Source organism: Lutjanus erythropterus, chromosome 2 (genome assembly GCF_056507025.1).
Source record: "Lutjanus erythropterus isolate fLutEry1 chromosome 2, fLutEry1.hap2, whole genome shotgun sequence".
Taxonomy (NCBI): domain Eukaryota; kingdom Metazoa; phylum Chordata; class Actinopteri; order Lutjaniformes; family Lutjanidae; genus Lutjanus; species Lutjanus erythropterus.
In genome coordinates this window covers 37379938-37390014 of record NC_139318.1, presented here as the reverse complement: position 1 = coordinate 37390014, position 10077 = coordinate 37379938, and the positions used below count along the sequence as shown (strand labels likewise).

Here is a 10077-nt window from a genome sequence, read left to right as displayed (position 1 = left end):
GGGGACACAAATGGAGTTCACACAGATGGCCCCCTCCACCCCATCAATGCCTCAGATGAGCTGGTTGATTGCCACAGAGGTTAAGGTCTACAGAAGGCTGCAGAGTTTTCTGTATGCTGATGGAGATCTCCAACTGCCTTCACTCTGGCAAAAACAGTGATCACTTAAGACAAAGAAGCACTGTAACCCTCCCTATACATAGAACAGCTCTTGCATTTTGATCAACACCTTCTGGGAATTTGTATGTGCGATGCATTATTATCACTAACCACTACTTTTTACAAGTAAAAACCTTGAACTTTCAACATAAACCCTGCGAATCCATTAGTACCCATATATTACTGCTGAACTGTACAAAGTGAGCATGTTAATGACATCATCAAAAGAGAACTCCACCAATTTAGCATTGCAGTATATAATGTTACTGGTAGGGCTCATGCGTACAGTGTTTTTTTTTCTCCAAGTGAAAAAATTCACATAATCCATTTATGCATGCATTTGAATATCAAACCATCACAAAACTGCATGGCCCTCAGACAGAACTCAGTTTTCACAGTGAGTCTTCTTCCTGTTGTTTTAGCGATGCACAGCTGCAGTTACAACTGCGAGCATCTTGGTTGTTTAAAATATACATTCTGATTAACAGTGGATGGGTTGCAGGTGGAAAATACGGTGCCTCTCTACAGTAAGAGAGATGTTCTGTGCTGTGTGTGCATTCATGCACGAGGCACAGTGATTATTTACTTCTGTTTCTACTGGAGAGTTTCCTCTGTCAGGTTTGAATAGCTTAAAGTTACTGCAGTTTGTAGTTTTCCTGCCTAAATATCTAGTGCTGCGGTGACATTACTGCACGCATGGAAATGAAACTGAAAGCAGCCTGTCTGATCATTCATAAATGACACAGTCATAAATACAACACACACAAAAAAAAGAGAGCTGGCACTGCTCGACATCATTTGAAGGTAAAATAAGTGACAGGGATCTGTAGAGGTGTGGGTCTCTAAATCGGAGAAAATAATAAATTTGGATAGGTGGTGGGTGGATGTTTTACTACAGTAGCAATGCACCAGCACTTCTGATTAATAGCAGATGGGTTGTGGATGGGAAACAGGCGCAGATTCACGCATGAGGCACAGCAGCAACTTCTTCTGTCATTTAATTCTGTTTCCTCTGTCCTGTGAAGTTTATAACTACAGTTTTTAAATTAGCTGCTTAAACGTCCCACAGTATTTGCAGCAGTGACATTACTGCACATGTGGAAACAAAACTGAAAGCAGCTTTTCTAATCATTAAAGCAAATCATTAAAGAAGTACATGATTACAACACACAACACAGAAATCACCTGGAAAGCTTGTGTTGTGCAACGTAATACAGAAAGTAATACAGCCTCACTGTACAACAGTATGACATTGTTAGACAGATGAGTGTCGATGCAACAGATCCAGTGATATTGCCTTTTTTATTCTAAGCATTCTTCTTCCTTGTCAAAACTTGGTACTTATATTACCCACAAGGCAACAGCAGTTCGAACTATGGTACTAGCCTCAAGCAGAGATGAGAAGCAGGCTGCAGATGTCTTGTAAGCTCACTTTTCCCCCCAGATTTATTTCATTTTCACATGCAGTCCTCAGCCAAGTGACATCACCTGAGGCAGTTTATCAAACTGTGTGCAGCTCCCTCTGGAGCCACGAGGCTTTATCCTGTGCAGCAGCACTCTCCAAGAATTTGATGTGTAAAATTGGCGGAGTTCCCCTTTAAAACCAACTGGAGAGTGGGAATAATCAGACATGAAGCACACCTGGGGATCCTCATGAGTATGTGTGGATGAATCAGTAGCTTTGTTTGAAATGGAAGGCTTTTGGTCAGATGTAGAGATCACAACATAAAAGCCTTCAGGCCATCAGCTCTGATTGCTTTATTATATCACACTGAAGCGAGGTCTCTGACTTGCAGAGGTGCCACGAAAAGCTTTATAGTTTCACACTAAGAAGATTTGAAGCACAGATAGCATCTCTGTACATCAGACCAGCATCACATCTCCAAGCGCCAGTCGCCGAGGCTATGCTCTCTTTTGGGAGGAAAGATAGCTATAGATATACGTCTTAGCCCTTCTGGAAATTCATCTTGCAAAAATGCTGAATTGTTGTCATGTAGCAGGTTGTAAAACATGTAAACATACAGATCTGTCCCACTCTCCAGTCCCTAGAAAGGAAAAGAATCCCAAAAGGAGAGCAGTAAGAATTTATGGACCTCAAGAAACGGGGAAGTCCTTACGATGGCAGCAGTGTAAATTCTTTTTTAATGACAATGCAGATTAAATTGTACTGTAATCCAAACACACGGCAAAATCAATTGATATCTATAGGATGTTCAGTTTTCTGTCCTCCTCTGATGTGTAGCTATGTAGTGAATTATTTAGTGCAGTTATGTGTCTAATGAAAAGAGCATCGCAGCATCATTCAGTATGTCAGGAATTCTCTGCATTCTCTGGTCCAAACTGCTCTGATCTGTGACTTTGTCTTCAATCCCTTCATCAGCTCTGTTCTTTTCATAAACACTTCCCTGCATTACTTTAAGAGCTTTTAACTTCAACCACTGGCAATTCCTCCAGCAATAAACCTGTGAAGTGTTGCTGCCTTACTGAAGCTCTTGACTTTAACAACCCTGTTGTGTGCAACCTCTAACCTTATATACTGTATGCACGGTAGAAATGATGAATTCCACCCACTACAAACACATGATGCATTTTAGTGCTTATGACATAAAGCTTGATAGAAATCTCACTTGTTTTCATAACTTGTAACATCATAAATTTATTATTCAGTCCCTCCAGGATTTCAAAGGCTTTTTGGGGGGTTGTTGCAGCCTAAAGTGCCTGATTTCACAGCAGCTTTTCTAAAAAATTGTGATGCTTGTTGCAGTGTTTTTAGGTATTTTTTGCCATGTAATTGCAGAAGCAAGTGAAACTTACAAAAAAAAAAAAAAGTTTTTTCCTTTTGGTATAATTCATTAAAAATCAAAGGCGACTTCTTCCAGGGAGAAGAAAACTGCAGTCTGTTGTGAGTGTTCTAAGTAACCTTAGCAAAAAGCCTCAGGAATACAACAGTTCTAATAAGGTATGCTGTATTTGTAAATGAAGAAGAGTACCCGCGGGGTATTCCACACGCAGGCAAAATCTTTTTGGAGCTCAAACTCAGTCAAAACAGCAAGCACAAAATAAAAAAAATAATAAAAAAGTGTGATAAGTATCAATACGTGTCAATGACAACAACAAACCTGGTGTTCTTTTCAGATTTTATGATGAAATTCAGAAAATAAAAATATAAAAAAGCAGATTATACAACCCTGAATCTGTTCAATGAATGTATGAGTTTTGTGTGCAGGAAGCTAGGATGACTTGCCAGATTTGCAGAAAAGTTGTTGGGCAATTAGAAAAAATGCAAGATCATGCAGAACTTTCTGCACAGACTGATTAGGTCTACGATTTGACATACCAAAATATGTAAATGAGAACACTTGAAGACATGGAAACAACAAAACAAAAGCAAACATATCCCTGCAAGTCTGTCTGTGCAGCTCCATGTATAACTGCATATTATCAATCCCTTGCTAATTGTATTTCCACTGCATGTGTGATAAAAATAATATCAGTGGTATGTACTGTATTAGAGAGGAACAACTGCTGCAGATCTATATTTGTCTCAGCAGCCTGTGGCAGAGGGCACACACTCCTCTGTCAGAAGAGACAACAGCCTGCCAACTGCCACCAGGGGTGAGGGGCATCAGAGGCACCTTTCACCTGCATGAAGCAGCGAAAGGATATGATGAGTGGAAGAGTGGGAGGAAACCAGAGAAGCAGAGAATTAAAAACCACAGACAGATGACAGTGAGCTGGACTAATGCCAAATACTGATAAAAAAAACCAAAACACCTCCTTTGGGATAGAAATGTTCCATCGCAGGATAAAGGTGATCACTCGGGGCAACTTTGTTTTGATTTGCAGTGACGGTTCCCTCTAATAGGACAAGTGGACCCAAACCACGCCGGCAAACTGCCCCCCCCACAGCGTGACAGAGCCACCGGATGCCCACACTGCAGGGGTCAAACATGCAGGACTGTTCCGTTCTCCGTCTACGTCACGCATGCACTCGCCCACTTGTCGAGAATATGGTGAGGGATGACTCATCTGGCCATATCACTTCGTCCAACATCTCCGCAGACCAGTGTCACTGAACTCTCAAGTGTGCATTCATCTCTGTAACGAGAGGTTTATGCACTGCAGTCCTCCTAAATTAATGTAATTGTTGAGGGACTGTTCTTGCCGAGGAAGAGTTGCTCTCCTGTTTAACACCTCACCTTACATTACACAACACCAATGTGCCGGTTTTGACACTAAGTATTCGCTGACATTTTTTAATTTCATGACTAAATTGTGACAATGGCATAAATGAAAAGATACCGACAACAAAAATTACAAAAAAAATGTCTGTTCATTATACTTTGACGAGTAAAGACGAGGAGAAACAGCTGTCTCTGTTCAGGTGGACGACATGAGTTACGTCACAGTAATTAGCCTCCACAAAGCACTTATATTTCTCGCAAAGTTCGTGACTCATCTTAACCAGCAGTCTGTCAGACGGGAAGAGAAGAAAGAAAAGAAAACAAAAGGAAAGAAAGAAGAGAGACAACTTGTCTCTTATATTCACACCATCAGAATGACTGAGTGTATCATCTCAGAACTCTTTGTGAATTAAACATGTGCAGGAAAAACACAACAAATTTGAAAAGACACCTGAAAATGCACCATTTGCAGCTTTTTGTTATCTAAGTTGATTAATTACATAACATGCATGTTAATTCCCTTCTAGGACTAAATATAATGTTAGTATAAAAAGTGTGGAGAAGCTCACAGTCAAAATCGATTCCTTCTAAAAGATAATTTGTGATTTTTTATGACTCATTACCAGACACTAACTCATTTGGCCAACATTTCATATTATTCAGTATTCATTTTGGTTCCATGTTTCCTAGATGACGTTCGTCTGCCTTAACGAGCAGCCTACAGATTTTTGCAGCTAATTTATTAAAACTGAGTGGCACTCAGTGAAACCCGACACTGAAAACCATAATGATGCATCTGTTTTCACTCATGCATTCATTTTTATGCGATATGAAAGAATGTGTGAGTAACAGTCTCAGCCCAGATGACTAAACACGGTTCAAGGTTTGCTTACATCTCAGAGGACATTTTTCTAGCCAGGAGAAATATTCTTCAGCAACATCCAATACGGTATTATGCAACTGTCTTAGAAAACTTTGACTTTAACTGACTAAATTTTCAGTTTCTTTTAGTCAATACACGAGCATCTTTGTCCTCAAATGTGTGCTGTTGACCGCAGTTTCTGTCCTATTATTGATGTCTTTCCCTCAGATCTACAGGCAGATATGACTTCAGTCACCGTCCCTATTGAATCGTCTGTCTGTTGAGCCGACTTTGTGGCTGAAGCCGACAATGAACCCCCTTTCAGAGTCACTCAGATCTTTTCCTCCTGCCATCTTGATGCAAAATTAGAACCACCCGTTGCCTGTTCAACATTTTTAAACACGCCACAGAACATGACTGGTTGTTAATCGCTTACATTAATTGTACCATGCAGCGTACCTGAGTGAGAGCATCTTCAGTCTTTCTCAGTTTCTCCACTCATTTCTTCCTTTAATTTGTCACCCATCTGGTCAAATATAATGTCCTTGACAGATCTTTTTTCACAGCAGACACTCTGACTTGTCATAACATGAAATGCACAGGCGTAACTAATTACGCAAAAATTGCTCTACATTAATGTGGATCAGGGAGCCGTGCTGGTGATTTTGCTTGCTGCAATTTTGCTTGTTTACCTCAGATTGACTTTAACCTTAGAATGTATTTTTGCACGTGTTACACGCTGTTCAGGTATACACCGACAACATTATCTGCCCACCGTCTCAACATGTTATTTATACTTAGTCTGACAACAGATGCTACAATTGGAAATGTAAAGTGTCTGCTCTGTGCAGCAGCAGCAGCAGCAGAGGCTTAGCACAGAGAAGCAGGAGTCAGATTTCAAAGTAACTAGTGTTGCCACCCATGCCATATAATCAGGGGTAGAAATAACTAATTACAAATACTCAAGTCTGTACTCTGAGGTGTTACCTGATCAGCAGCGACGTGTACATAAACACTGCAGTATGAAAAAGGTGTTGCAGTGTGCTTGCATGTAGGATTGGGTTGGAGGAATATACCATCTATTGACGACGGGCTGAATCCAGCATCGGACGCTTTTTTGGGCTGATTTTTGGTATATTTGGATATTTGTCATTTTATTTTGCTAATTTGGAGAAACAGAAACAACTTTTGATTGAATGCTGCTGTTGTTTTGTTCATAACATCAATGGTAAAAAATAACTAATACTCTGAGTAGTTTAGTTCAGAAAAATACGTTGTACTTTTACTTAATTGAGTAATATTTGAATAATATTTTAGTAATGTACTTGTACTTTAGCAAAGATTTTCAGCAGTCTTTCCACTGCATATACTAAGGAATTGCGCCTTACTGAAAAATAAAATGCGCTGTCCGCTACTGAATTAATGTGGGATCCACTTTGTCTCTTATTTTCGTCTGCACCCTGCTCAATGCATTTGCATTTTTTTTTCACATGCTTCAAATGACATGAGAAATAATAAAAGTAAAGGTGTTTTAGAAGTAGAATGACATCTTTCTTTCACTCAACGTCATCGTACCTCTAGCTCAAGTCCACCCATTAAAATAAAGATCAAACGGACCATGAGTGGATCAGTCCTGTGCATGGAAAAGAGTACAATGCAGTTTGCCTTTCAGTATTTTCTGTTGCTTGTGGTAAACTGTCCGTCCCTGGGCTGCTGACAAGGTGTCCCTTATTTTCCCACATTAAAGGTTCCAACCCTGAACTCACTTTTCTGGATGGCATGTCTTTTTAATGTTTCTTTTTGTTCTCTCACTGATGTATTTCTACTGTTATTGTGCGAATAAATAAAACACACAATAAAAACTAAATAATATAGGGTAGGGTAATAACAGCCTGACGTGATGTTGCTTGATAACTTTGTATGGTTGTACAGAGTGAAACTTTTCTCAGAAGGGAAATTATAAGGACCCCAAGCTTCACCTAACACTTGTTTGGAGCGTGTAGACCTAAAAGTGAGTATTCTGTTGCTTTATACATCACCATGAAGGTAACTTGGCAACTTGGCTAAACCAGACTATCCTTGACATTGAGCATCATCACTAACGTCTTATCTTTGACATGTTCTGGTGGTTAGTGTCAGGACGTGTCAAAATGTCTGCTGTTAAAAAACGAAACAAAACAAAGAATCCAAAGATCATTCTTTGATTTTAGGCAGTGCTCAGTTTCACATTCATCAGATTCTTGGCACCGTCTCAGTATCTGATTTTACAATCTGTGCCAAATTCAAACCAGGAATAGATAAGAAGAACAGCAGCGGGTCGAAGTCTTGTGTTACCTTTGAAAGTGAGGGAGGAGGAAACGGAGGGTGGGAGTGTGCGAGCGAGGGCTCTACTTCATCAGAGATACGAGGAATCCTTCCATCTTGTTTCCTGTGAGTCAGAGAGGATGGAGGGGTGGGAGGAGGCAGAGACAGACAGAGACAGAGAGAGACAGAGAAAGAGACAGAGAGAGACAGAGAGAGAGAGAAAGACAGTGAGACAGACAGAGAGGAAGACAGAGAGAGAGAGAGACAGAGAGAGAGAGACAGAGAGGAAGACAGAGAGAGACAGAGAGAGAGAGAGAGAGACAGTGAGACAGACAGAGAGGAAGACAGAGAGAGACAGAGAGAGAGAGAGAGACAGTGAGACAGACAGAGAGGAAGACAGAGAGAGAGAGAGACAGAGAGAGAGACAGAGAGAGAGAGACAGAGAGGAAGACAGAGAGAGACAGTGAGACAGACAGAGAGACAGCCAGAGAGAGAGACAGAGAGAGAGAGAGAGGGGGACAGACAGAGAGAGAGACAGACAGAGAGAGAGACAGAGAGGAAGACAGAGGATGGAGGGGTGGGAGGAGGCAGAGACAGACAGAGAGACAGACAGAGAGGAAGACAGAGAGACAAACAGAGGTTATGACGAGCATTGATCTGAGTTTTTCTCATTTATGCAATACGACCACAGGAAACACAGTCATCTCCCATGAAAGGATCGTTCCACTCTTACTACACTGAACAGGGTTCTATTGTTACGCCACCGTCCTCGTAGTGTTTCTTCATGTGTTCTGAGGTTTCCTTCAGATTTAGAACTCACAGCATCAGAGGACGGTGAAACAGTACGCGCTTAGAAATAGAGGTGATAACTAGAACCATAATGGGTTCTTCAGCTTGTCCCCATAAGAGAACCCTTTTTGGTTCCTGATAGAACCTCTTTATACCATTTGGAAACCTTTCAGGGAGTAGAACCATCTGTGAAGGTATCACCCAGAGCCCTCTCTGGAGGTTCTATCCAGAACCTTTCGACCCTCTAAGGGTGCCAACAAGAACACATCAAGGGAGTTCTACTGAGAACTTTTTAGTATTCCAAGGGTTTTATGAAGAACACACCCAGGGGGTTCTACTGAGAACCTTTTAATATTACAAAGGTTTCATGAAGAACACACCCAGGAGGTTCTACCAAGAATGTTTTCAAATTTCAGGTGTTTTATCTAGAACCACCCCAGGGGGTTCTACCAAGAAGCCTTTTATATTCCAAGGATTTTATCCAGGACCCATCCAAGGGGTTCTACTAGGAAGCTTTTTATATTCCAAGGTTGTTATCTAGAACACATCCAGGGGGTTCTACCAAAAACCTTTTTATATTCCACAGGTTTTATCTAGAACACATTTGGGAGGCTCTGCGGAGAACCTTTTTATACTACATTGATTTTATCAAGAACATGCCCAGGAGGTTCTGTTGAGAACCTTTTCATATTCCAAGGGTTTTATTTAGAACATATCCAGGGGGTTGTACGGAGAACCTTTTTATATTCTTATATTCCAAGGTTTTCCAAGGGTATTCCTTTTACCCCTCTAAGGATTTCAAAAATCCTTGAAGAACTCTTTCTCCTAAATAAGGGTTCTTTGGATGACGAGGGTTCTTAATGGAACCCTTAGTCTCGCAAAGATGCATTGACAAAACCTTCCTTCAAAAAAAAGTTCTTCTGGGTAGAACGTCGGCCCCTCAGGAAGAACGCTTTTTGAACCTTTATTTCTAAGAGCGTAGCGATCAGGAGAACTGCACGGAGGAAGCGGGGAAGTGTAGAACCGAGGGAGAACAAAGTGAAAACTGATAGAAGCAAAAGAAGAAAGGACCCTCAGCTTTCATCTCTTAACCTGCAGCCCTCGCCTCTGTGTCCTCTGTTCCTCCCGGCCCCCTCTCCTCTCCTCTCCTCTCCTCTCCTCTCCTCTCCTCTCCTCTCCTCTCCTCTGTGATTGGAGTGAATTACAGGATCCTGGTCACACCATATTACTTCACACTTTGTCTCACACAACAGTCAGCTGCTAGAACTGGCAGCCCGTCTGTGCAGGCAACCTGTTCACAAACCTGCAGCAGAGGCCATGTGCAAGCGGTGCTGCTTATCGGAGCAAAAGACACGCAGAACAATAGCACAATCTGATTTCTTGGTGACAAAAGAGTGAGAATTGGTGGAGAATTGATCACTCACATATTTCCTCCAGTCTGCCGTGTCTGCACACACAAACACCACTGTGGCTTAAAGGGATAGTTTGGATTATTTGATGTGGGGTTGTATGAGGTTCTTATATTATTTACAGTGGATGGTGGTCGACATGCTCCCATTTAGGAAAAGCAGAGGGGAGTAACTTCAGTGTTTTAAAAGGTTATTAAAAGGTTAGTTTGAATTCACAAAAGTCACACAATAAAACAAACAAACAAACTGACTGACCAGCAGAAGACTGCAAGGTAAAATTACTAATTTCACCAATGGAGTCTCGTTGGTTTGGATTCGTGATATTTAGCTTATATAATAGTGGTTTCTTGTCAGAAAAGGCTGTCTGACAC

The 10077-nt window shown here is 41.1% G+C and overlaps 1 long non-coding RNA gene across 1 annotated transcript in view; it reads right to left on the bottom strand.

Annotated features, from left to right (window-relative positions):
• Positions 1-7573: 7573 nt before the first annotated feature.
• The window catches only part of LOC146332073 (uncharacterized), a 125915-nt gene continuing 123411 nt past the window's right edge, over positions 7574-10077 (bottom strand). Inside the window, exon 4 of the long non-coding RNA XR_014772031.1 lies at positions 7574-7632. This is a non-coding gene — a long non-coding RNA (uncharacterized LOC146332073). The remainder of the gene's footprint in view (positions 7633-10077) is intronic.